Source organism: Ambystoma mexicanum, chromosome 6p (assembly GCF_040938575.1).
Source record: "Ambystoma mexicanum isolate Mex_15411 chromosome 6p, UKY_AmexF1_1, whole genome shotgun sequence".
Taxonomy (NCBI): domain Eukaryota; kingdom Metazoa; phylum Chordata; class Amphibia; order Caudata; family Ambystomatidae; genus Ambystoma; species Ambystoma mexicanum.
Genome location: NC_090935.1, coordinates 718,300,540 through 718,328,497, shown reverse-complemented (window position 1 = coordinate 718,328,497; position 27,958 = coordinate 718,300,540).

The window sequence follows — 27,958 nt, the reverse complement described above, 5'->3', positions numbered from 1 at the left end:
ATTGGACCTGGTCCGGCGATGGGCCAAGGATCATGTCTCCTCTCTTGAAGAACTGGGGGCTACACTGGTGTCGGGTCTTCCCTATGTTCATGGCCTCTTGTATTTGCCAGACAACAAGACAAGGAGAATGGCTCTTGAATGGTCCCATGATTCCAAACTGGTAGCACATCCAGGCCAGACCAAAACTCATGAGTTATTAAGCCAATGGTGTTGGTGGCCCCGGATGAAAAAAGAAGTCGATCTATATGTTGCCACGTGTGCCGTCTGTACCCAATGCAAGCGCCAACCAGGTAAACCAGTCGGTCTGCTGATGAATATGCCATTGCCTCTGCACCCATGGTACATGGTTACGCTTGATTTTGTAGTGGATCTTCCTATGGTTCAGGGTAGGACGACAATCCTAGTAGTGGTGGACAAGTTTACCAAGATGGCCCGATTTATTCCGTGTCCTGGTATCCCATCTGCCTCCCTATTGGCCTCTTTGTTCTTCAACAATATAGTCCGCTTTTTTGGACTTCCCACAGTGGTGATATCCGATAGGGGATCGCAATTTACGTCAAGATTCTGGCGTGCATTAGCCACTGCTCTGGGCATCGATACTCGTCTGTCTTCAGCATATCACCCACAGACAGACGGTCAAACGGAGCGTACTAATGCTACCATCGAACAGTACCTTCGCTGTCTATGTCTACAATATCAGTCAGATTGGTTGTCTGTGTTGGGAATTGCTGAATTTGCCTACAACAATTCCCGACATTCATCGGTGGGGTGTTCTCCGTTTTACGCCTTGTATGGACTGCACCCGAGGACTCTTCCTGCTGTCCTTCCCTCTTTAGACCGGGTTCCTACTGCTAAAATGAAGGATTCACTGCTCTCTATACGTACCTCTGTTCTTTGCCACCTCCAAGCCACCCAGCATTGTACTAAGGAACAAGCGGATAAACATCGCTCTCCAGCCCCTGTTTACACTCCAGGTGACCGGGTATGGTTATCAACCAAACACCTTACTCTTCGGGGCAAGAAGAAGTTTCTGCCATGCTATCTAGGCCCCTATGAGGTTTCGCATTGCATCAATCCAGCTGCCGTGCGTCTACGACTCTCTTCCACTTGGCGTGTAAACCCTGTGTTTCATGTTTCCTTACTCCATCCATGAAGTTTCTGGCACTCGTCTTCCTGTATCCCCAGTTCCCCTGAAAGTGCAGGGTGAAGAAGAATACGAGGTTAACGCAATTTTGGACACCCGAGTGAGGAACGGGGTGCGCTCATATTTGATCGATTGGAAAGGCTATGGTCCAGAAGACAGGACATGGGAACGGGCTTCCAACCTACATGCTCCTCGACTTTTGCGCTCCTTTTGGCAAACACGCCTGCGAGATTCCAGGGAGCGCTGCCATTTGCAGGGGGGTACTGTCATGAATCGACCTTATTTAAAGTCACGAAGACTTGCAATGGCCTCTCCAATCACTTGGAAGATTCCTTGGCGCCTGGCTCAACGCCGAACACACAGCGGTTCTGTGTGGACTGCAGCATCCAGCATTCCGTGTTAGTACTCGAGTCAGGCGTTACGGTCACGTGATATGCACGGACCATCATTCACGTCTCTATACGAGTACTACTTATTCTTGCTGCGCACACGGAACTGTGCTCCATAACTGAGTTCTACAGCCAGTTTTGTAGTGTCCGTTTTCTGCAATCTTGTTTTCTTGAACCTGTTTTGACTCATTGGCCTGTTATTACGGATTACCCATCTTGAACTGCCCCTGATTTCTGGTATTCGGCTCCTTCGGATTGATTCCTGTTACCCCTGACCCTGCATACGTTACCTGGACTCCCACTGCCTACCGTTCTGTTACGTCGCTACCCCGGAACTCTGCAACTCAGCGGTATCGCTTCTGGAACCTGGTCAAGTACCTCCCGCTCCTGCTTGGACCCACTCCTTACCTGTATTTTCCTCTCTTTCATTTTCCTTCCTTACTCCTGCTATCCTTGTTTATTTTGCCCCCACCTCCATACCTCCATACACGGACTCATTTGCCTGCACCCTCGGATGCTCTGCTGAACCACGAGGATTATTTCATTTGGACACAAGAGGGACTGTTGTGGACGCTCTCCTGTTTTCTTCTTTGGTCACTCCTTTTCACTAAATACCTGGACGCTCTGCAGTACGACACAAACTGTTGTCAATCCTTTCCTGTTGGGATTACAGGACGTCTCCTGGACCTTCTTTATTTGGTTCTTCATTCCATTTCCTCCGTTGTGGCCAGGTAGGTTTTGGGTCTTGTTCTTCACGGAGCAGGTAAGAGTGGGAAATAGGGGGTGGTGTCGGATACGGTTGGTACTTTTGATCAAAGTAGTAAACAGCTGTTATTGTTGTTTCCTCTAGCTCTGTTGCTGCTGCTCCTGCCTTTTCACTCAAGCCCCTAGTCTGTTAGGTGCTTTCTCATACTCCTACAGACTGTGCTCTTGCGAGGGAAGTTTGGCTGCAAATTGGCTTCAGGCAAAGAGGGGGGTTGCCACAAAGATTGTCTGGTTTGACACCCACATTAAGAAACCCTCAACAAGAAAGGTCTGGGCGGAGGTTATTTTTGCCCTTAGTGATTGGTTAGTTCATGGAGCTTGAGGGTACTGACAAGTACTAACCTATTAACTCCTTTCTTTCGATTTTCAGGTGGGCAACTTTATCATCTCATCAGCTACAAGGATCCAGCAGCGTAAGTGGTTATGGGCAAGATAAAAAGGACACTTGACCTCATGACGGGACTATTAATAAACAGTGGAATAAGGGGGGGTGGTGCTTTGGAAATTATTTGTAATGATGAGCATTACCGCTCTACCCCCTACTAACATTTCCCTGACCCAAGCAGGAAGGCCTACCATGTCAGAGGGAAAGGGAAACACTGCTGCCAAGGTAAGGATAGGTGAGCGCAGTGTTGATGCATACATGCAGGGAGTAAACATACACCTAACACTCACAGCATGAGTAAACAACAACATGTGGTATACACACATGTACAAGTTTTGTACGGACACCACCGGGTAGAGCTGTCCTGTCTGCTCTCGAACCCCTAAGCCTTAAGTGCATAGAGAAAATTAATTGCAACTGAAATACGTACAGCAAAAGCATGATGACGATATATCGCGCAATGTCCCAAATGCAAGCAAGGAAGATTCCAAGGGAAGACAACCACATTGAGATGGAGGTCAAAAAGGGACGGTCACTTATGAAGACAATTACATAAAAACATTAGCCATGATGGACACTTACGGGCAGCTCAATGAGAGGTTGCAATACATAACAGAGGGGCCAGAGACAGAAGAAACAAAGACTATCGCACCGAAGGAGTTGCCATGCTCATGTAGTAAAGGAGATAGGAGGAGAACTTGGTCGCTGGGAAACCCCCCCACAGATAATGATATATGGACATGTACACAACAATGATGACTGGGTAGATGGAGTAGTAGAAAGCAAAACACTGACCCTAGCCAATGCACCAGTGAGCAAGATGCAAGAAGAAAACGACAAGTGCTTAAAGGAGTGGAACAGGAGTGTGAAGTCAGTGACTGGGGTGGAGAATGAAGAAGGACCTATACCAATAAATCCCCTGAAGACACTAGCCTTATGTTATCAGCACAACAGTGATGAAGAAGTCGGCGAAAACATCTGCAAGAAGGTTGAGATCATTTCAGCGATGGGAGCAGGAACAGCAGTACTCGTGGACCATTATTGGGTGTGTGGATCTAAAGCATATAAGAAACTGTCACCGAATTGCTGCACATCAACATACCTTCGTTTGTGGTGCCCAAGGAAGACGTGAAGCTCTACAACTTCCCCAAGATGTAAAACAACAGAAGGAAGAAGAGATCACTGAATATAGTTCCAACAGCCCAAACAAAGGAAGAAGAGAAACAGACAGATGAGTGAGACAAGGGGGGAATTACATCTCAAGCAAACCCAAAGCAGCATTGGAGGAAGTACCAGCACACCATAGACTGTTTAGCAGGAAACAGGTGTTCTCTGCATTGCAAGATGCTAGAAATCAGCAGAAGAAGTGATCGGAATGCAAATACTGATGGATGTGAGCATAGGAGGAACAATGGATGACATGGTGAAAGGAAGAGACAGACTAAGGGAGACAATAGAGGTGTGTGACCTGTTTCCAACAGTAATAAAGGTGGATGATCCCTGTGATCGAAGGAAGAATGAAGGGAATTGAGTCTGGTGCAACACGGAAGGAGCATACACCTACATGTACTGGTCCTTGATGATCATGTGAACTATTATGAACACCTCAGAGAAGTGACAACGATTTTCCGATCAAAAGAAGATGAATGTTGTTTGGTGGTGTGGTCGACAAGTTGACCAGAGGGGGGACTGAAGAGGGGAGGCCGAAATCTACACCTGCTCCCCTTCCCCAGACACAACAACAGAAAGAATAATGTGCACACTCACCATTTTGCACCAGTCCCCAGTGCACCCATGGGTGACAAATATGCTGAATGATGCCCACTTCACCAACTCTGCAACCTAAAAGCAACACAAACCTTGCCCAGAGTGGATGAAGAGCTTCTGGGTGGTAGCACAGACACTTCAATTGACACTATTGACTAAACGCGCTAAGAAGACATGCTACACTAGTCTCAATGCAGCAATACTGCCATGCAGAATCTACAAAACCCTAGAGGTCCTATTTAAAGGCTTGCAGATGCTCACGTGAATCAACCCTATGGAATAGCAGAAGTATTTGGGCTACCTAACAGTGCTATAACTAATTAATTCATGCAGTGTAAAATCGCACAGTCGAAGTCATGACTGGTTTAAAAATTACTGGTGAACAATTACAGCAAAGTAAACTTGTCTCAGTAAAGACAAGCAGCGTTGAGATCCGTGCGGACAACAGGAATGAACCTTGCAAATCCAGGCTCTCAGCCAAGGTCGTGCAACAGATAAAATTCCTTCTCTGGATGACAGTGAACTCAAGAGCATTAATAATTCTTATAAAATACAGCTAATTTAGAGCTGGTAAAGACCAGAGCAAGGCAATTTCGCAAAGCCCAGACTTGATTTGCAACAACAGTGTAACAAAGAACACCTGCATGTTGCATTTGAAGGCGAGCGCACTCAAAACGCAATGTTGATCACACATAATTATGAAGTAGAAACAAAACAGTTACCTTTACTTGGGGACATACTTTCGAGCTGAGAGGGAATTATGTCTCAGGTCTGGGGCATCAGCTAAACCGATCGGAAGACCTTCACAATACAACATTTTAGAATTAGTTAATGGGGAAACAGTTAGGCCAGCCCTCTGACAATGTAGGCCCAATGAAAACAATTTCTATAAGGGGGCTATATGTGGCCAATCACTCAGCACCCAATCAGAGGGTGACACATGTTCTGGGAACTGACCCAAGCTGTGATGTCAGCAGGGAAATGTATCTTAGAAAAGAGCTTGCAGCCAGGCTCTGAGTGAGATAGCGTTTGGATTTGTTTCCCTGCACAGATCCCTGTGTGCTTTCTGGCCAGAATAAAAAAACAGTTTGAACTTGCTGTTTGCTTGGACTCCTGCTGCATTCATTTTGGCAAGAAGGGAGGTGTTGGGCCTCCCATGAGTTCTGGATTCAGGGCTCCCAGTAGGCCTAACCTACCTGGGGGTTCACTCCTACCCAACAGTAGAATCTCCAATTTTCACCTCGATTGTGAACATGATCTAAATAAATCTTATTTGCATGTAAATGATTAGGATAATGATGGATGATATAATGAAAATGTGATTCAGGAATTGGCCAATTTTCATGGGGAAAGGTGTCACAGGTAAATGGGAATCACGATATGCACAGTTGCAAAGTTAGGGATGTTTTTAGTTTAGATCGCAATCACTTCAGTGGACTATCGAAGGTATATTTTAGATGACAGGAATATTTAGATGATATAATGAATAGTACAATGGACACATTTCAAGCTTTAAATGTATTAAAAGTTCAGGAATGGGCACAGCTTATTTGCATTTTGAACATCTCTAAAAAGATTTTCGTTTTAATGAACACAGAAAGAAAACGGAGTGCCTCATAGTTAAGGCGGCAAAGATTCCAACACCTACTGAATTTCAGGTGTTGTGCTACATTAAATCGGCACCTTACCATCAACTAAAGTTTTTCCCCTGAATAATGCCTCTTAATGAATATGTTGCACTGAATTTCAATGTTTTTGGTTATGCTATTTCTCCCACTAGCTGTATTTGTACATATTCTTTATTTGCATAACATAACTGACATCATTCCTTTTTTATATAATGTGTGCTCTTAAGCACAGGGCAACCACATATGTTTTTTTACTGCATTGGTGGTTACTCGGACAGTCTCCATGGGATGCGACCAAGGCCATTGGTAATGGTCTCCGGGGCATGACATCAGTGCCCTGATTTTCCACCAACAAGAGAGATTAAGAGGGTGTGGTGCGACGAAGAGGGTAAGAGGCTGGTATGATGAAAAGAGGCACAGTGATGGCACGTGATGAGGAAGAGGGACTGTGATGAGGATGAGGGAGGGGGACAGTGATGAGAAGGACACACTGAGATGAGTAATGCCATCAGCCCATTATCAATTATATTAAAAATGAATGTCATACAAAATATATAATTGATAATATCCTCATTAATATGCAAAATAATAAACATTCCAATCCAAATAAAAACATAGGCTATACGTTGCTTTCTTTTTCACCCTCCTTACTTGTTCTAATAGCATTTTCTATGTGACCCATTATATGCAGATTTCCTTTTTCTAAATGCACTTTTATATATATTTAGTGAAAAAAACATTGTTAAAGGGACGTTATGGTTAAGTTGCGCTACTAAAAACCTATGACATTCAATAAAAAAACTTTGCTGAAGGGATGTTAGGGTTCCAAGTAAAACCAAAAAACCCCTGAAATCGACAGTTATGGTAAGTTAAACAACCATAACTCGCACCGCCACTGTGCACTGCTAAGACTAACACCCAGGACATCAAAGATGTCCCTTTTACAAAGTTATTTTTACTGAATTTCATAGTTTTTAAGTAGCACAACCTAACCATAACGTCCCTTTCACAAAGATTTACTGAATTTCATAGGTTTTTAGTAGCACATCTTAACAATAATATCCCTGACTTTATGTACATGTAACATAGAACATACTGAACCCCCACTACTGAATTTGATGTCCGCGAACTCTTCGTATGTCCGCAGACAGGCGCGGACAACAGCAGCACTACCCAAAAAGTCTGGGGGGTATCTTAAATTGTTATATCATGACATATGAACACTGCACAAGTTCACAAACCAGCACACATACACATTATATGTAGTAATAAATAAGAAGTGTAATCCATATATGTAAAACATCAACCATTCCTTTAAATACAATATGTTCTAAAATGGAATATACCAAAAGAAGAAAGATAGGCTTCCAACATAATTACCTCACAGAAACTCCACAACAAGGAGCAACAGCAGAGCTACAAACCAGTAAGAATACACCTTGCCAGAAGCTAGTAAGTGTACTTCATTGTACTCATATATTTCTAAAACTTCTGTATTAGATACAATAAAAGTGATATCATTTTTTTTTCTCACAGAAATGTCTAGTACTCTGGAGTAGCTAGAGGAGAATTTCCCACGTGAGGAAATGTCTGAAGATAGTGAACCTAATGGTAGACACTTCTATATAAACCAATTAATAAGTATTATTTTATATACATTTAACATATACATTTTATTTTTTGAAAATAGTACACGAAAATAAATTTTGGATAAGACTCTCCAGCGCATGGAAGAAAAAATTGACATACTCATGGCAAATTTCAACAATTTGAAAAACTTTGTGGAGGATCACTTGAAAGAAAAAACTAGATACCATTGTCCCACATGTACCTGTCCCCCCTCACCATATCCCAGTCAATTATCCCCAAACCCTCTCCATGAACAAAAACGTTTTGATGAGACTTCCATCCATTCTTCACCTCATATGAATCCTCTTGAAACCCCCAATTCTCCTGTGTTTGTCTCAGTTTCTGCTTCATCTTCTCTGTCATAAATTTTACATTCATATATAATAAAGTAAAATTATTATACTGTATCCTAATTTATTTCTTGTTTTTTAAAAAGCACTTGAGGTGTCTGCGACAACGCGGGTGTCCGGAATGTCCGTATGAAAATGGGGGTATCCTAAGGACACTATACCTGTCCGTACTGTTCGCAGGTAAGTTGAAACTGTTCTAAGAACAAAAATGGTGTTCAGAATGTCCGCAATGAACCAAAATGAATATGTTCTACGAACATTATGCCTGTCCGTAATGTTCGCAAGCAAGTCCAAACTGTTCTAAGAACACATTCGGTGTCCGGGATGTCCACAATCAAACTAAAATGGCGTTGTCCTAAGGACACCATACCTGTCAGTGCTGTTCGCAGGCAAGTTGAAACTGTTCTTAGAGCACAATAGGTGTCCGTGATGTCTGTAATTAATCAAAATGGAGGTATCCTAGGGACACGGTACCTGTCCTCATTGTTCGCAGGCAAGTTGAAACTGTTCTAAGAACACAAGAGGTGTCTATGATGTCCGTAATTAATCAAAATGGAGGTGTCCTAAGGACACTATTCCTATCCGTACTGTTCATTGGCAAGTTGAAACTGTTCTAAGAACACACAAGATGTCCGGGATATCCGCAAATAAATGAAAATGGAGGTGTTCTGAGGACACAATCAGGCCGATTCATGGAATAATTAGCGCGGCGCAAGTGGGCAAAAACGTGCGAATCGCAGTGGAATAGCGAAAATCGCAGTGCAATTGCGAAAATCGCACGAAAAGCAGCGCACGTCGATTCATGGAAGGCCGTGCGCGAGAAAACCAGCGGATGTGCGATAAAAAAGTGCGCGGCGCACGTTGGTGCACAGGCCATCTAACAGCGTGCGCCAGGTCACAGCGAAAATCGCACAGGCCACAGCAAAATTCGCACATAGCGCGGCGCACGCAACAAAAGTAGGCGGAACACGGGCGTAACACTCGGAATGGGGAACAACTTGCCAAAACGTGGGCGTCACGGGGGAAGTACAGGGCACAAGTGCGCGGAACGCCCACACGCTCGCCTACAACACGTATTCATGGAATAGAATAGGGCAAAAAAGCGCACGCTCAAACCAGCGCACAGGCACAAACACGACCGCCACAAGAAAGCAGGCGGTAGCGTCTCTGCGGCTGTAAGAAATGTGCGCCAAAAGGTGCGCCAACAAATAGCACCTATATACTGCCATGATGAATGTCCCATACTGTGGCCCTCCAGGAAAAATGACGTGCAAAGGGGTACCCACAAACACGGACACCCGCTGACAAAAGAATACGTGTGCGTGTATACCGGGGTGCGCGGGAAGTCTAACACGCGATTTCAGCAGGGTACGTGCATCACAGGGGTTCGCGTGAAGTTATTCACGCGATCGGGCCTGGGGGAGCGGGCTACGTGTATTTCAGGGGTTCGCGTGAAGTTTCACACGCGATCGGGTCTGGGGGAGCGGGCTACGTGTATTACAGGGGTTCGCGTGAAGTTCCTCACGCGATCGGGCCTGGGGGAGCGGGCTACGTGTATTCCAGGGGTGCGCGGGAAGTTCCACACGCGAATAGCCTGGGGGCGCGTGTATTCCAGGGCTGCGCGGGAAGTTCCACACGCGAATAGCCTGGGGGCGCGTGTATTCCAGGGCTGCGAGTGAAGTTCCACACGTGAATAGCCTGGGCGCGTGTATTTCAGGGGTGCGCGTGAAGTTCCACACGCGAATAGCCTGGGCGCGTGTATTTCAGGGGTGCGCGGGAAGTTCCACACGCGAATAGCCTGGGGGCGCGTGTATTCCAGGGCTGCGAGTGAAGTTCCACACGTGAATAGCCTGGGCGCGTGTATTTCAGGGGTGCGCGTGAAGTTCCACACGCGAATAGCCTGGGCGCGTGTATTTCAGGGGTGCGCGGGAAGTTCCACACGCAAATATCCTGGGGGCGCGTGTATTCCAGGGGTGCGAGTGAAGTTCCACACGCGAATAGCCTGGGCGCGTGTATTTCAGGGGTGCGCGTGAAGTTCCACACGCGAATAGCCTGGGCGCGTGTATTTCAGGGGTGCGCGGGAAGTTCCACACGCGAATAGCCTGGGCGCGTGTATTTCAGGGGTGCGCGGGAAGTTCCACACGCGAATAGCCTGGGCGCGTGTATTTCAGGGGTGCGCGTGAAGTTCCACACGCGAATAGCCTGGGCGCGTGTATTTCAGGGATGCGCGGGAAGTTCCACACGCGAATAGCCTGGGCGCGTGTATTTCAGGGGTGCGCGGGAAGTTCCACACGCGAATAGCCTGGGCGCGTGTATTTCAGGGGTGCGCGGGAAGTTCCACACGCGAATAACCTGGGGGCGCGTGTATTTCAGGGGTGCGCGGGAAGTTCCACACGCGAATAGGCTGGGTGCGTGTATTTCAGGGGTGCGCGGGAAGTTCCACACGCGAATAGCCTGGGCGCGTGTATTTCAGGGGTGCGCGGGAAGTTCCACACGCGAATAGCCTGGGGGCGCGTGTATTTCAGGGGTGCGCGGGAAGTTCCACACGCGAATAGGCTGGGCGCGTGTATTTCAGGGGTGCGCGGGAAGTTCCACACGCGAATAGCCTGGGCGCGTGTATTTCAGGGGTGCGCGGGAAGTTCCACACGCGAATAGCCTGGGCGCGTGTATTTCAGGGGTGCGCGAGAAGTTCCACACGCGAATAGCCTGGGCGCCTGTATTTCAGGGGTGCGCGGGAAGTTCCACACGCAAATAGCCTGGGGGCGCGTGTATTTCAGGGGTGCGCGGGAAGTTCCACACGCGAATAGGCTGGGCGCGTGTATTTCAGGGGTGCGCGGGAAGTTCCACACGCGAATAGCCTGGGCGCGTGTATTTCAGGGGTGCGCGGGAAGTTCCACACGCGAATAGGCTGGGCGCGTGTATTTCAGGGGTGCGCGGGAAGTTCCACACGCGAATAGCCTGGGCGCGTGTATTTCAGGGGTGCGCGGGAAGTTCCACATGTGATTTGACAGTGTGGGTCCTCCCAGGTGTACCCTGTACACCCTCCACGGCCCCTGCAGGCAGCCCACACCACAGGGGACTACCCTGCATCCCTGGTCATGTCCCGCAGGCAGCCCACCCACCATGGGCATGCCCCCCAGCAAAGGCACATGTCTCCTTGAACTAATGAACACCAACTCATGTCCCCTTGCACCCCCACCCCCCAGCAGTGCAGGGGCAGCCTCCACCAGGCCCCCACTCATGTCTCCCACCACCCCCACCCCCCAGCACTGTGGGGCACCTGCCAGCAGGCCCCCACCCATGTCCAACTCATGTCTCCCACCACCCCCACCCCCCAGCCACCAGGGGCACCCTCCACCAGGCCCCCACTCATGTCTCCCACCACCCCCACCCCCCAGCACTGTGGGGCACCTGCCAGCAGGCCCCCACCCATGTCCAACTCATGTCTCCCACCACCCCCACCCCCCAGCCACCAGGGGCACCCTCCACCAGGCCCCCACTCATGTCTCCCACCACCCCCACACCCCAGCCACCAGGGGCACCCTCCACCAGGCCCCCACTCATGTCTCCCACCACCCCCACACCCCAGCCACCAGGGGCACCCTCCACCAGGCCCCCACTCATGTCTCCCACCACCCCACCCCCCAGCCACCAGGGGCACCCTCCACCAGGCCCCCACTCATGTCTCCCACCACCCCCACCCCCCAGCCACCAGGGGCACCCTCCACCAGGCCCCCACTCATGTCTCCCACCACCCCCACCCCCCAGCCACCAGGGGCACCCTCCACCAGGCCCCCACTCATGTCTCCCACCACCCCCAAACCCCAGCAGTGCAGGGTCACCCTCCACCAGGCCCCCACTCATGTCACCCACCACCCCCACCCCCCAGCACTGTGAGGCACCTGCCAGCAGGCCCCCACCCATGTCCAACTCATGTCTCCCACCGCCCCCACCCCCCAGCCACCAGGGGCACCCTCCACCAGGCCCCCACTCATGTCTCCCACCACCCCCAAATCCCAGCAGTGCAGGGTCACCCTCCACCAGGCCCCCACTCATGTCACCCACCACCCCCACCCCCCAGCACTGTGGGGCACCTGCCAGCAGGCCCCCACCCATGTCCAACTCATGTCTCCCACCACCCCCACCCCCCAGCCACCAGGGGCACCCTCCACCAGGCCCCCACTCATGTCTCCCACCACCCCCACCCCCCAGCACTGTGGGGCACCTGCCAGCAGGCCCCCACCCATGTCCAACTCATGTCTCCCACCACCCCCACCCCCCAGCCACCAGGGGCACCCTCCACCAGGCCCCCACTCATGTCTCCCACCACCCCCACACCCCAGCCACCAGGGGCACCCTCCACCAGGCCCCCACTCATGTCTCCCACCACCCCCACACCCCAGCCACCAGGGGCACCCTCCACCAGGCCCCCACTCATGTCTCCCACCACCCCCACCCCCCAGCCACCAGGGGCACCCTCCACCAGGCCCCCACTCATGTCTCCCACCACCCCCACCCCCCAGCCACCAGGGGCACCCTCCACCAGGCCCCCACTCATGTCTCCCACCACCCCCACCCCCCAGCCACCAGGGGCACCCTCCACCAGGCCCCCACTCATGTCTCCCACCACCCCCAAACCCCAGCAGTGCAGGGTCACCCTCCAGCAGGCCCCCACTCATGTCACCCACCACCCCCACCCCCCAGCACTGTGGGGCACCTGCCAGCAGGCCCCCACCCATGTCCAACTCATGTCTCCCACCGCCCCCACCCCCCAGCCACCAGGGGCACCCTCCACCAGGCCCCCACTCATGTCTCCCACCACCCCCAAACCCCAGCAGTGCAGGGTCACCCTCCACCAGGCCCCCACTCATGTCACCCACCACCCCCACCCCCCAGCACTGTGGGGCACCTGCCAGCAGGCCCCCACCCATGTCCAACTCATGTCTCCCACCACCCCCACCCCCCAGCCACCAGGGGCACCCTCCACCAGGCCCCCACTCATGTCTCCCACCACCCCCACCCCCCAGCCACCAGGGGCACCCTCCACCAGGCCCCCACTCATGTCTCCCACCACCCCCACCCCCCAGCCACCAGGGGCACCCTCCACCAGGCCCCCACCCATGTCTCCCACCACCCCCACCCCCCAGCCACCAGGGGCACCCTCCACCAGGCCCCCACTCATGTCTCCCACCACCCCCACCCCCCAGCCACCAGGGGCACCCTCCACCAGGCCCCCACCCATGTCTCCCACCACCCCCACCCCCCCAGCACTGTGGGGCACCTGCCAGCAGGCCCCCACCCATGTCCAATCCATGCCCCCCTGCACCTGGGTCCCAACATTCCCCAATCATGTCCGTAATGCCCATCCTCCCCTGCCAAAAGGCCCAAACAACTATCACACCCACCCACATATCAAAGGCAATTACATGTTACACCCCCAATTTAAATAATGCAATTGAACACATGTCTGTCACACACAATGGCTGCAAGTGAATGACAAAACACCCAACATGACATGCCTGAAAGCAATGAGATGATACGTCACATTGAAGAATAAAAAAAATAATGTATTGAACAGCAAGTAGAATGGAAATGAAATAAGAAAAAACACAAAGCAAATCAAACAAAACAAGATGAATGTCCAAGAAAATAATCTGAAAAATTAAAATAAGCCAATGAAGAACCATGAAGAAGATCATCCTGGGTCCATGAGCCCAACCAAATTAAACCTAACTATGACTACTAACTAAAAACTGAACTATATACAAAAAAGTGGTGCATTGTCCAATCGCTACCCAAAAAAAATAAAAAAAACAAAGGAAACCTAACCCTAACTATACAACTATATACAAAGGCAGCGGGCTATGCGGACGGCTCACTGGTTGTTGTAATGGGCCAGGGCATCATCGAACTCCTGGTCAATGGCTTGGAGGCGGGCATGTTCCCTGGCCCCGAGGTCCCGCAGGGATAACGCAGTGTCAAGCTCAAACTCCCTGCGAAGACCCTCGAGGCACTCAGCCCGCCTCAGCGCCCTCCGCATGGAGTCCTCCGCCCTGACCATCGTGAGCCGTTCCTCCTCTGCCCGCTGCCGCTCCGCACCTATCCGCTGGCACAACCACTCTCACACGGAAGACACTCCCATTCCAGGGTTCTCCTGCCCTCCGGCCGATGCCTGCACCCCTGATGTTGATGGCCCCGAGCCATGATGCCTCCCACGTTGAGCCTGCTGCTGCCTCCGACGCAACTGCCTGTGCCAGCACGACGGCATCCAGGCTGATGGAAAACACCGACGCCGTCGTGCACGTGCCCTGCCCGATGATGTCGTCACATCCTCCATCTGCTGGGGTCCAGTTGCTGTGGTGTCCACCCCTGCTGGATCTCTGACTCCCGACTGTGGCAGGGATGGGATCCCCACCGAGCTGGCTGGTGGATAGCCTGCACAGAGGAGGAGAGGGCCGCCACATTGGCCAACACATGCAGGAAACCCCCGAACATGGCCGATCCCAATTGGGCCACGTCGGCACGGTGCACTTCGTGATGACGTGCGTGCTCCTCCCGGGAAGCACGCACGGCATCACGAATCACAGCCGTGCGCATCGCGACCCCAATCAGGACCTTCTCCGCACGGCCAGGGGTTCCCACGTCCGCAGGTGGAGGGGAGTCAGGTGACATGGACATCCCCTCTACCTGCGGACAGGCCTGGGACGGGGCATCCCTGCTGGTTCATGGTGGTGCACTCACAGGGTCAGGGACAGCGACATGCACAGGCCCCTCCACGGTGACCTGTGCTGCCTCCTGCCCCTGGCCCTGGACTGCACCACTTGCACCAGCAGGGATGCCCCCACCAGGCCCCATGTGTGCCCCAGTGGCGGCCTCCTCCTCCTCTGTGCAAACCACCAACCTGGATGGCTCCTCACCGTCTCCCACCGTAGCAGGCCCCTGTGGGGGCTCACCCACCCCTTCCGCTGCAGCCGTGGGGGCATCCCCGCCGCCTTGCTCCACAGCGCCGTCTCCGCCCTCCTCTTCACTAGCCGCTGCGTAGAGGGAGACAAAGAACACAAGCATCAGGGCACTGTACAATGGTCCCCTAGACAGGAAGCAATAGCAGATGAGCACCACTGTCAAAGTACACTTCCATCATGTCCCTCCACAACACATGGGTCAGTCCAGGCAAAACACACACAGTAACAGGCATGGTGCATGCCATGGACATTTCCATGCATGTCCAATGGACTCTTGAAACATTCAATGATATGTAACTCACATGCATCATGGCTCATGCCTATCACATGCACACACTTCACCTCAGTCACATCCATCTGGCCCCAAACACACCAAACACAGCGGATACAAGGGTAATTTGGCTGCTTTACTGAATCTGTGCATTGTCACACACATGTGTCATGCATCCATGGCATGCACAAGTCACAGACACGCAGGTGAGGCACACAGACATGGCTACCATATATGTACCTGGCATCAGCACCCATCCCTCACCCCCACCCATGTCCAGGTACAGAGACTGGCATGCTCTCATGTTCTAAATCTGCATAGGGCTCCCCATGCGGCATTTCAACACATGCAACAACCATGTGCATCACACATCACTGGTCGCACATGCATTACCATGATGTCCCTGCACACATACATGCATACATGGCCTATGGCACACATACAGGCAAGTATCATAGAACCAGCACACCGCAACATGCCCTGTCTCACACAGTAATGCATGGACACTTACCGCTCAACTCCAGACGGGCCTCCCTCTCAAGGATCTGGGCATGGAGCGCTGGGCGTACGCGTTCCAGGACCCTCATCTGGATGGAACTCATGCGGCCCCGGCCCCCCTCCACGAGGCGCCGGGCCTTCACAAGGGTCCTGGACCTCAAGTCCTCCCAGCGCTTCTTGATCTTCAGGACGTCGCGGGTTGCCACCCCCTCCGCGTTGATGGCAACCACACAGTCGGCCCAGATCCTCTGCCGTCCTTCCTTGCTGGCGCGGGACGATCCAAAGAGGGCATCATACTGCCCCAGGACATGCTCCACCAGGACACCAACTTCGGTGACAGTGAAGCTGGTGCCCCTCTGCCCCTCTGGCCTGGGGTTGCCACTGGTGCCAGATGTGGAAGTGCCCGACATGGCAACCCCAGAGGCAGGTGTGGGTGGGCAACTGGGTCCTGGGGCTGGGCTGTGGAGCGATGTAATCCCAGTCGGGAGTCTTCAGTTCCAGCAGGGGTGGACACAGCAACTGGACCCCTGCAGATGGCTGATGTGCAGGCACCAAATGGCAGGGCACGGTGGCAGCAGGCAGGCAGGCAGGCAGGCAGCAGCAGATGGCACGTGGGAGGCTGCTCGGGGCACTGGGGGGCAGTAACTCGGCCTTCTGGGCAGGAGCGTGGTCTTCCGTGTGTTTTCGCGTGGCCAGCTTGATACGGAGTGATTTGGCACGTGAAAATCCTGCACGTCAGCGTGAAATCCGAGGAAAGGCCCTTAGCGCGTAAGCGCGTCAGCACGCATACGCGATTCTATTGGACCAGAGTCCCTCAGCGCATAAGCGCGTCTGTGACGTGACCCGCACAGGTGTTCCCCACTCAGCACGTGATGACGGGGCACACGTGGAGATACTGCACGTCAGAGTGTCATCGCGTGTAATTGGACAAAAGTGTGCGTACACGCGATTGGCCCATGTACGTGTATTTAATGGGTGCGCGGGCACTTACACACGCAAGTACGTCAGCGAACCTGTATCCTGTGGTGCGTGTGAATTTCCACACGCTATTGGACTGGGAACTGGATTCCAGGGGTGCGCGGGTCACACGCTGTGTCCCGTGGTGCGTGTGAATTTCCACACGCTATTGGACTGGGAACTGGATTCCAGGGGTGCGCGGGTCACACGCTGTATCCCGTGGTGCGTGTGAATTTCCACACGCTATTGGACTGGGAACTGGATTCCAGGGGTGCGCGGGTCACACGCTGTATCCCGTGGTGCGTGTGAATTTCCACACGCTATTGGACTGGGAACTGGATTCCAGGGGTGCGCGGGTCACACGCTCGCCTAGAACACGCGCAAAGCATAATTTTGCGGACTTTAACAATAACAAGCTCAGACGCCAGGATGAACATACCGTTCCTAGCAGCAGTGGCAGTGGGCTACCAAAGGAGGAGGAGGATAGTCAGGGCCAGAATATTCACACCCAGAACCAGCCTTTTCGGGATGCCTGATGACCAGGTGTATGGGAGGTACAGGTTTCCACCACACATTATACTGGACCTGGTGAGTGAGTGGGAGGATGACCTCACATCACCCACCCTGTGCTCCCAAGCACTCAGCCCCCTGGAGAAGGTCCTCAATGTACTGCACTTCTTAGCCACTGGATCATTTCAGCGGACAAGTGCCATAGTGGGTGGGGTGTCACAGGCCACCCAGTCATGCTGCCTACACCAGGTCTTGAACATCATCACTGCACGGCCATCAGTCCGCAGGCACATATACCTGCCCAGAACCCCTGCAGAAAGGCATGCTGCCGCCCTGGATTTTTACGCTGTGGCACGATTCCCCAAAGTGCTAGGTGCCATCGACTGCACCCATGTGGCTCTACGTCCCCCCAGGGCATCTGAGCACATCTATAGGAACCGCAAGCACTGGCATTCCATCAACGTGCAGGTAGCATGTAATGCCAAGGGAATCATCACCTCAGTATATGCCAACTATCCCGGCTCCACCCACGACAGCTTCATTTACCGAATGTCCACCCTAAGCCGGGACCTAGAAGCTGGGCGGCATGGCGATACATGGCTGCTTGGTGAGTATGTATGCCACTGCACATGCATGCATGTTGGATACTGAGCAAGGTCACAACCCCACCAATGATGCCAATCACCACCTCCACAGGGGACAGTGCCTACCCTCTCAGCCCCCACATGATGACGCCAATTCGGAACCCCACCACGCCACCCCAGGTAAGATATAACACAGCCCACATTACAACCAGGGGCATAGTGGAGCGCACATTCGGAGTGCTAAAGTCACGCTTTCGCTCCCTTGACCGTTCTGGCGGGCAGCTGTTATACGCTCCCCCAGTAGTGTGCAGGATCATAGTGGCAGCATGTGTCCTGCACAACGTTGCAACACGCCGGGGCGTGGCCGTGGACATGGTGGTGGCCCCACATCCCCAACCACATGCACAGCCGCTGCGCATGGGAGGGGAAAGGGCATGGGGGGAGGCAGCCCGTACACAGCTAGTGGCTAATTACTTCACATAGAAATCACACCCCTGTGGAGTGCACACTGCCCTGGCACATTCCATCTGACAATCAATGATGACTCAACCTGACACTGATCCTGAATGTCTGGAGAATGAACCGGGAATACCATGTCAGCCTGAGATTGTTCACCTGGAAGTGTCACAATGTGTGCATCCCTACCCACACAGACACCACCAATGCAGTTTTGTGAAGTTACACATTGAAGCAGCTAAAATGAATACCCACTTGCAAAATGCAACAAGAGGACAGTGCCATGTCAGCCAACCCAACCCCAGCACCGCCACACGACACACCGTGCCATGTCATGCTAATTGCAGGTAAACAAAGTAATCCCCACAACATGACATCAGTCTCACTATGTACAGTGGCACTATTAGAAACCTGCAACACCTGAAATGCTCACAGCAATGCCGGACCAACAACATACTTGAGCACGTAGTACCATTAACATGACATCACAAATGTTACATATTAGTAGTCTCACCACCTGGAAATGCCTGCACTCCCACCACTACCAACTGTGCAGTGTTGTCGCCATGTAGAGTTGTAGGTGCACTGCTGCCAACATGGACCCCATCTCCAGACTAGAGGTCCTTGTGTGGACATGAGGAAGGGACCTGAAAATTGGGAGGTAGACACAGAAGAAGAGTTACACATCAATGCAACATGCAGTGTACAACACAACAGCAATATGCACTAGGAATGTATACACAGTATTGACTACAGACTGCCCACACAGCTCATGGGAGTCCAACGTCACTGTGTAATTCACTGTCACTTGGCCACACCCTTTACAAGCCCATGGAAATGGGAAGCAGGAGGGGTGTGTGTGACTCAAACCCAAGCATCTGAACCAAATACATTACAAGCCTGCATGTGCCCAGCCACAATGCAGCGTATGCCCACAGGAACCACGGAAGCCAACAGATCGTCCCAAAAAAATTGGGAATAAAAGAAATCAAAATAAAAATAAAAATAAGAAACAATCAAAAATGGCCATTGATGGGCCCGGGGGGGTTGGGGAGGCCACCCAGGAGGTCCGAGGACAGGATGCACACCAGAACCCACCTGCGTGGATCCTGGGAAGATAAAACACCTCCATGGGCTCATGGCCCACACGGCTACCCTATTGTGGGAGTATCACTGCTGTCGCTATTATCACCCTGTGCAGCTGCATCCGGAGGTGGTTGCACTATGGGAGGCAGCCCACGCAAGGCCCTAGTCTGCTCCTCCATGGCTGCAAGCATGCGGGTGTGGTAGGTCTGGTTCTGGAGGATGAGTGTGCGGAGGTCCCCATGCAACAACTCACGGGATGCCCAGACCTCCGCCCTCGTTGCCTGCATCTCAGCTGAGAGCGTACGGGTGAGACGCTCCAGCTGCTGTTCTGTCCTTTGGTGTGTTGAAGCCTCAAGCTCAACAAGAGTCGTCCTGAGGTGAAGGAGCTCCTGCCTCAGGGCTTCCCTGTGGCCCTGGGACTCAATGGAGATGGCCTCCTGCAGAGTCGCCAGTGCCGCCCGCCTGTCCCTGTTGGACCCCAACATGTCCTCCCTGTGTGACTGGCAGATGGAGTCGGTTGCCTGCTCTAGTCGCTCCATCAGCCTTTCTGGGGGGACAATGGAAGTGGCCACCCTATCCATGGCCTGAGCCATCATCTCGGATGATGCAGCCTGTTGGGTTGCCATACCGTAAATGGATTGCTCCCATGCGGTATTGCCGGGTGGCGTACGGCCACCACGTCGGCGGGCACCACACCTGTCTGGGGCAAGGCGAACTGCGCCTTGCTGTGCCGGCACTGCCTGAGGCTGCAGGACTGCATTCCCCCTCTGATCTGCTGGCCCAGGAACAGGATCAGATGTCGCGGAGTGTGACCCTGCATCCGTAACCACCGAAGGCGTAGCTGCCAACACTGACATCCCCATGGAGGGTTCTGACCCTGGTGCAGGTGGGTGAGACAGAACAGAATCCCTCCCTGGAACACTCACCTGCGACGGCACGTAGGTCTCATCCGAATCAACACCTGAGTACAGCTCGGGGGAGGTGCAGCCAGAGACACCCCTTGAGAGCACGACCTGCAGCACTTGTGGGTTCTCCCCCACCACCACACCACGTCCCTCACTGGTGGTTGGTCGGCCCTCGGACCCCTCCTGGGTCTGCACCATCTCCACAACCCCAGCAGTATCAGGTGCGTCTTCCCCTGCAAAGACATGAAAACAAAGAAATGGAAACAGGCATTAGCACCATGGCACACATTGAGGGCTGAGAAGCAAGAGAACCAGTACTTGATTGACACATGTCCCACATGACTAAAACCTTCCCATGCATGCACCCTCACTGCGTATGAAGTGCAGGCAAATGGCACACACTGATGACACCAAGATGGAAGATGAACACATTTTCTGCATGCTGCCTGGCAGTGGCATCACACATTGGCCTGTGATTGGCAGGTGAAACACACATGCCATCACACAGATGGCATGTACCATTGCTATTGAGTGAAGATGGAGAGGAGGGCAGCACCTATTCATTCAGTCCAGTTCCCGCATGTAATTGCTTTTCTAATTCTAACAGGTCAGATTTTTCACCTGGAGCTGCCAGTCTGAAATGGTCCAATTGCACAGGGACATGTGTGTACAAATGATATCCAGGTAACAAAGTCACTCCACTTTACCATCCCCATGTCAGACATGTGACTAGTGGACAGCGACATGCCTAGTGAAAGTGGTGGAATGCAAACAAACTGACTGAATGAACAGTGAAAAAGAAGCAAATATGTTGTGGCAAGGTGACACTTCAAGGGCAACTGGCGTGCAGTTGGGCTAGATGTCTACTGTTGGCAGAAGGGATACTGCTATGGCCAAATGCAGCTGCGCAGGAAGGATTGCATGAAGCACATGGCTGACCCATACGACTCAGGCGCACACACTCTCACCTGGCACCCGAACAGAAGCCCTCACACACACACCATGCACATGGATGACACACACATGCATGTGCACTCACCGGACAATGCCTCGTAATCAGCCAGTTCTCCCACGCCTTGGATCTGTTCCTCCGTGACGTAGGTCCCAGCGACTGACTCATGTGGAGTGAGTTCCATGTCTACTACTGGAGACCCACCTCCAGTCACTAGAGTTGCGGCATGACTTGAGGCCAGCTTACTCTTTGCCCTGCGCTTTAGGTCATTCCAGCGCTTATAGCAATCATTGGCTGTGCGCCTCACAATTCCAAGGGCACTTACGATGTCCGCAACGGTCTGCCAGTGTGCCTGGCGTTGTGCAGGTGTGGTCTTGGATCCTGCAACAATGACCATCTCGTTGTCATGTCCGGACACATACTCGACAAGTGCATTCAGTTCGTCATCCGTGAAGCTGGGCTTCCTGGACGGGCCGGACTGTGTAGCCGTGTCTGGGGCATCAGCCTGTGCCGGACGAGCACTCTTCCTCTTCCGCTTGGAAGGTGGTGGTGATCCTGAGTGTCCTGCGCCGCTCTGGACACTAGGGGCAGGAGCCCTGGTGGACTCTGTATCAGGAGTGTGGGATTGCACACTCAGCATGGGAGTTGGTGCAGGCATTAGCTCTAGTGTGATGGTGTCAGGGGGAATGTCAGCAGCATGGACTAGGACCGACACTGTCCTGGCTGGGTGTGTGAGGGCTGGGGTGGATGGAGCCGCAGCTGCCCCTGCAGCCTCTCCGCCCTGCCTCCTTGGTGCAGCAGATGACCTTGCTGCCCCAGATCCACGTGGCATGATGGCATCAACGTGCACCAGCGCACGTGTCGTAGCCCTGCTGACCTGGAAGTCAGCCATGGAGTCAGCCAGGTCTGGTGCCACAATGGGCTGGTCCAACAAGGGCTGAGCATGGATGGTGTCAGCCACATCAGCCTCAATGGGAGGGGGGGGGATTATGGGTCCCCGTGACTGCTCCTCCACACATGGGGGGACAGGCTCACCCTGCAAGTTACGACCACGTCCCCTACCGGATCCACCACGGCCACCACTTGTGGCTCTTCCACCTTTGCCACCCTTACGGAATCCTCGCCTCCCAGCCATGGCACTGATGTTAATGTGCGTATGGGAGTGGATGTAGACTATTGTCCTGGGCAATTGGGGGTCAAAGGGGTTGGGTACCAGATGGTAATTGTACCCTAGTGCTCTAGCAAGGCTGAATGTAACCCCTGGGGAAAGATGACGGGTCACGCAACGCACAGGAGGCCCAAAAAAGGGAGATGACGTGCACGCAACCCCTCCTAGACCACGTGTGCAGAAAGAAAAACCTGCACTACGCTGTGGCACCCAGAAACACAAGAATGAACGTATGCGTGTCACACGCAGCCTAGAATGACCTCTGAAGGGGTAGGCTACACACGGGGCTAGCACAGATGTTAGATACGTGCGTGACTCACCGTCTGCCAGGTAAACGAGCGTGTAAAAGGAGCACGTTTGGTTGGCAACACCCCCGCCAAAAGAAGATTTGTACGCTGTCTGAGGAGACAGGACAACAGTAGAAGGGAACACTGTTTGAGGGAACAGGCCCAGGTAAACCAGTAAAAGAGAGAAAAGAGAAAAAGCTGTCAGAGGTAACAGGGAATACGAACTAGAAACGCCGTGAAGTAAATCGCGTGTGAAACGACAAGAAGTACAGAATTCACCCACTCGCTCTCCACGAAAAGCACGTACAAGGAAAACGTGTTCTACACGTACCTTTTATACAGGCCCACACGTCCAGCGTCACTTACGCGGCGTGTACGCGCTAGGGCCATTTCCACCTATTGCATGCTTTGTCACTTCTGCGTGTAGGGCCATTTACACCAATTACACGCTTTGTCACTTCTGCGTGTAGGGCCATTTCCACCAATCACACGCTTTGTCACTTCTGCGTGTAGGGCCATTTCCACCAATCACACGCTTTGTCACTTCTGCGTGTAGGGCCATTTCCACCAATCACACGCGATTACACTCTGACGTGCAGTCTTTCCACGTGTGCTCTGTCATCACGTGCTGTGTGGGAAACACCTGTGCGGGTCACAGACGCGCTTACGCGCTGAGGGCCTTTCCTCAGTTTTCACGCTGACGTGCAGGATTTTCACGTGCAAAATCACTCCGTACCAAGCTGGCCACGCGTACGCACACGGAATACCACGCTCCTGCCCGGAAGGCCGAACTACTGCCCCCCAGAGCCCGAGCACGCTCCCACCTGCTGCTGCCTGACTGCCTGCTGCCCCTGCACTGCTGGGGGGTGGGGGTGATAGGGGACATGAGTGGGGGCCTGGTGGAGGCTGCCCCTGGTGGCTGGGGGGTGAGGGTGCAGGGGGACATGGGTGGGCGCCTGGTGGAGGCTGCCCCTGGTGGCTGGGGGGTGGGGGTGGTGGTAGACATGGGTGGGAGCCTGGTGGAGGCTTCCCCTGGTGGCTGGGGGGTGGGGGTGGGGTGGTAGACATGAGTGGGGGCCTGGTGGAGGGTGCCCCTGGTGGCTGGGGGGCGGGGGTGGTGGTAGACATGGGTGGGGGCCTGGTGGAGGCAGCCCCTGGTGGCTGGGGGGTGGGGGTCCAGGGGGACATGAGTGGGGGCCTGGTGGAGGGTGCCCCTGCGCTGCTGGGGGGTGGGGGTGGGGTGGTAGACATGGGTGGGGGCCTGGTGGAGGATGCCCCTGGTGGCTGGGGGGTGGGGGTGCAGGGGGACATGAGCAGGTGTGCAGGGTAGTCCCCTGTTTTGTGGGCTGCCTGCAGGGGCCGTGGAGGGTGTACAGGGAACACCTGTGAGGACCGACCCAGCCTAATCGCGTGTGTAACTTCCCACGCACCCCTGTAATACACGTACCAAGCCAAATCGCGTGTGAGAATTCCCGCGCATACCTGAAATACACATACCCTGCTGAAGTTGCGTGTAAAACTTCCCGCGCACCCCTGAAATGCATGCGCCCAGGCTATTCGCGTGTGGAACTTCCCGCGCACCCCTGAAATACACGCGCCCAGGCTATTCGCGAGTGGGACTTCCCGCGCACCCCTGAAATACACGTAGCACGCTGGGAGACATGAGTGGGGGCCTGGTGGAGGCTTCCCCTGGTGGCTGGAGGGTGGGGGTGATAGGGGACATGAGTGGGGGCCTGGTGGAGGGTGCCCCTGCACTGCTGGGGGGTGGGGTGGTGGGAGACATGAGTGGGGGCCTGGTGGAGGCTGCCCCTGGTGGCTGGGGGGTGGGGGTGATAGGGGACATGAGTGGGGGCCTGGTGGAGGGTGCCCCTGGTGGCTGGGGGGTGGGGGTGGTGGGAGACATGAGTGGGGGCCTGGTGGAGGGTGCCCCTGGTGGCTGGGGGGTGGGGGTGGTGGGAGACATGAGTTGGACATGGGTGGGGGCCTGCTGGCAGGTGCCCCACAGTGCTGGGGGGTGGGGTGGTGGGAGACATGAGTGGGGGCCTGGTGGAGGCTGCCCCTGGTGGCTGGGGGGTGGGGGTGGTGGTAGACATGGGTGGGGGCCTGGTGGAGGCTGCCCCTGGTGGCTGGGGGGTGGAGGTGCAGGGGGACATGAGCAGGTGTGCAGGGTAGTCCCCTGTTTTGTGGGCTGCCTGCAGGGGCCGTGGAGGGTGTACAGGGAACACCTGTGAGGACCCACCCAGCCTAATCGCGTGTGTAACTTCCCACTCACCCCTGTAATACACGTACCCAGCCAAATCGCGTGTGAGAATTCCCGCGCATACCTGAAATACACGTACCCTGCTGAGGTCGCGTGTAAAACTTCCCGCGCACCCCTGAAATGCATGCGCCCAGGCTATTCGCGTGTGGAACTGGGGGGTGGGGGTGATAGGGGACATGAGTGGGGGCCTGGTGGAGGGTGCCCCTGCACTGCTGGGGGGTGGGGTGGTGGGAGACATGAGTGGGGGCCTGGTGGAGGCTGCCCCTGGTGGCTGGGGGGTGGGGGTCCAGGGGGACATGAGTGGGGGCCTGGTGGAGGGTGCCCCTGCACTGCTGGGGGGTGGGGGTGGGGTGGTAGACATGGGTGGGGGCCTGGTGGAGGATGCCCCTGGTGGCTGGGGGGTGGGGGTGCAGGGGGACATGAGCAGGTGTGCAGGGTAGTCCCCTGTTTTGTGGGCTGCCTGCAGGGGCCGTGGAGGGTGTACAGGGAACACCTGTGAGGACCGACCCAGCCTAATCGCGTGTGTAACTTCCCACGCACCCCTGTAATACACGTACCAAGCCAAATCGCGTGTGAGAATTCCCGCGCATACCTGAAATACACATACCCTGCTGAAGTTGCGTGTAAAACTTCCCGCGCACCCCTGAAATGCATGCGCCCAGGCTATTCGCGTGTGGAACTTCCCGCGCACCCCTGAAATACACGCGCCCAGGCTATTCGCGAGTGGGACTTCCCGCGCACCCCTGAAATACACGTAGCACGCTGGGAGACATGAGTGGGGGCCTGGTGGAGGCTTCCCCTGGTGGCTGGGGGGTGGGGGTGATAGGGGACATGAGTGGGGGCCTGGTGGAGGGTGCCCCTGCACTGCTGGGGGGTGGGGTGGTGGGAGACATGAGTGGGGGCCTGGTGGAGGCTGCCCCTGGTGGCTGGGGGGTGGGGGTGATAGGGGACATGAGTGGGGGCCTGGTGGAGGGTGCCCCTGGTGGCTGGGGGGTGGGGGTGGTGGGAGACATGAGTGGGGGCCTGGTGGAGGGTGCCCCTGGTGGCTGGGGGGTGGGGGTGGTGGGAGACATGAGTTGGACATGGGTGGGGGCCTGCTGGCAGGTGCCCCACAGTGCTGGGGGGTGGGGTGGTGGGAGACATGAGTGGGGGCCTGGTGGAGGCTGCCCCTGGTGGCTGGGGGGTGGGGGTGGGGGTGGTGGTAGACATGGGTGGGGGCCTGGTGGAGGCTGCCCCTGGTGGCTGGGGGGTGGAGGTGCAGGGGGACATGAGCAGGTGTGCAGGGTAGTCCCCTGTTTTGTGGGCTGCCTGCAGGGGCCGTGGAGGGTGTACAGGGAACACCTGTGAGGACCCACCCAGCCTAATCGCGTGTGTAACTTCCCACTCACCCCTGTAATACACGTACCCAGCCAAATCGCGTGTGAGAATTCCCGCGCATACCTGAAATACACGTACCCTGCTGAGGTCGCGTGTAAAACTTCCCGCGCACCCCTGAAATGCATGCGCCCAGGCTATTCGCGTGTGGAACTTCCCGCGCACCCCTGAAATACACGCGCCCAGGCTATTCGCGAGTGGGACTTCCCGCGCACCCCTGAAATACACGTAGCACGCTGGGAGACATGAGTGAGGGCCTGGTGGAGGCTTCCCCTGGTGGCTGGGGGGTGGGGGTGATAGGGGACATGAGTGGGGGCCTGGTGGAGGGTGCCCCTGCACTGCTGGGGGGTGGGGTGGTGGGAGACATGAGTGGGGGCCTGGTGGAGGCTGCCCCTGGTGGCTGGGGGGTGGGGGTGATAGGGGACATGAGTGGGGGCCTGGTGGAGGGTGCCCCTGGTGGCTGGGGGGTGGGGGTGGTGGGAGACATGAGTTGGACATGGGTGGGGGCCTGCTGGCAGGTGCCCCACAGTGCTGGGGGGTGGGGGTGGTGGTAGACATGGGTGGGGGCCTGGTTGAGGCTGCCCCTGGTGGCTGGGGGGTGGAGGTGCAGGGGGACATGAGCAGGTGTGCAGGGTAGTCCCCTGTTTTGTGGGCTGCCTGCAGGGGCCGTGGAGGGTGTACAGGGAACACCTGTGAGGACCCACCCAGCCTAATCGCGTGTGTAACTTCCCACTCACCCCTGTAATACACGTACCCAGCCAAATCGCGTGTGATAATTCCCGCGCACCCCTGTAATACACGTACCCAGCCAAATCGCGTGTAAAACTTCCCGTGTACCCCTGTAATACACCTACCCAGCCAAATCGCGTGTGATTATTCCCGTGTACCCCTGTAATACACGTGCCCTGGCTAATCGCGTGTAAAACTTAACGCGTACCCCTCTGATACACGTACCCTGGCCAATCGCGTGTTAAACTTCCCGCGTACCCCTGTAATACACGTACCCTGGCTAATCGCGTGTACAACTTCCCGCGTACCCCTGATATGAACGTTACCCGCTTTGCGTTCCTTGTTTGGCAGCCCTGTAAACTGGTCCAGGGTTAGCGCAGCCCTTTGCGATGATTTAGCGATTTTGATGGCTTTTCCTTGCGCGAGGGCGTTCTTGGGGGCGTTACTGGCGCTGCTGCAGGGTCGCTGCGATACTCTGCGCCACGGCTGGTTTGGGAGCCTAAAATCCATGAATACGCTGTGCGCGGAAATCGGTTTTAGCGCACGTGCCTGGCGCAGACAATCGCACGCGGACACTCTGCGCCAGCCGCTTGCGACACTTTTCTGCGAAATTCTATGAATTACCCTGAATACCTGCCCGTGATGTTCGCAGGCAAGTAGAAACTGTTCTGAGAACACACTCGGTGTCCGGGATGTTCAATTAACCAAAATGTAGGTGTTCTAAGAACACTATACCTGTCCGTACTGCCTAAAGAACATCTACGTACATGCGCACCACACTCGTAAGTTCTCCGAGTATTGCGCCTGTCCGTTACTGTTAGCGTCGCTTGTGTCGCACTTTTGATTAATTTCAGGACCCGAACACTGTCCGTAGAACACCCGCGTGCATGCGCACAACCGTT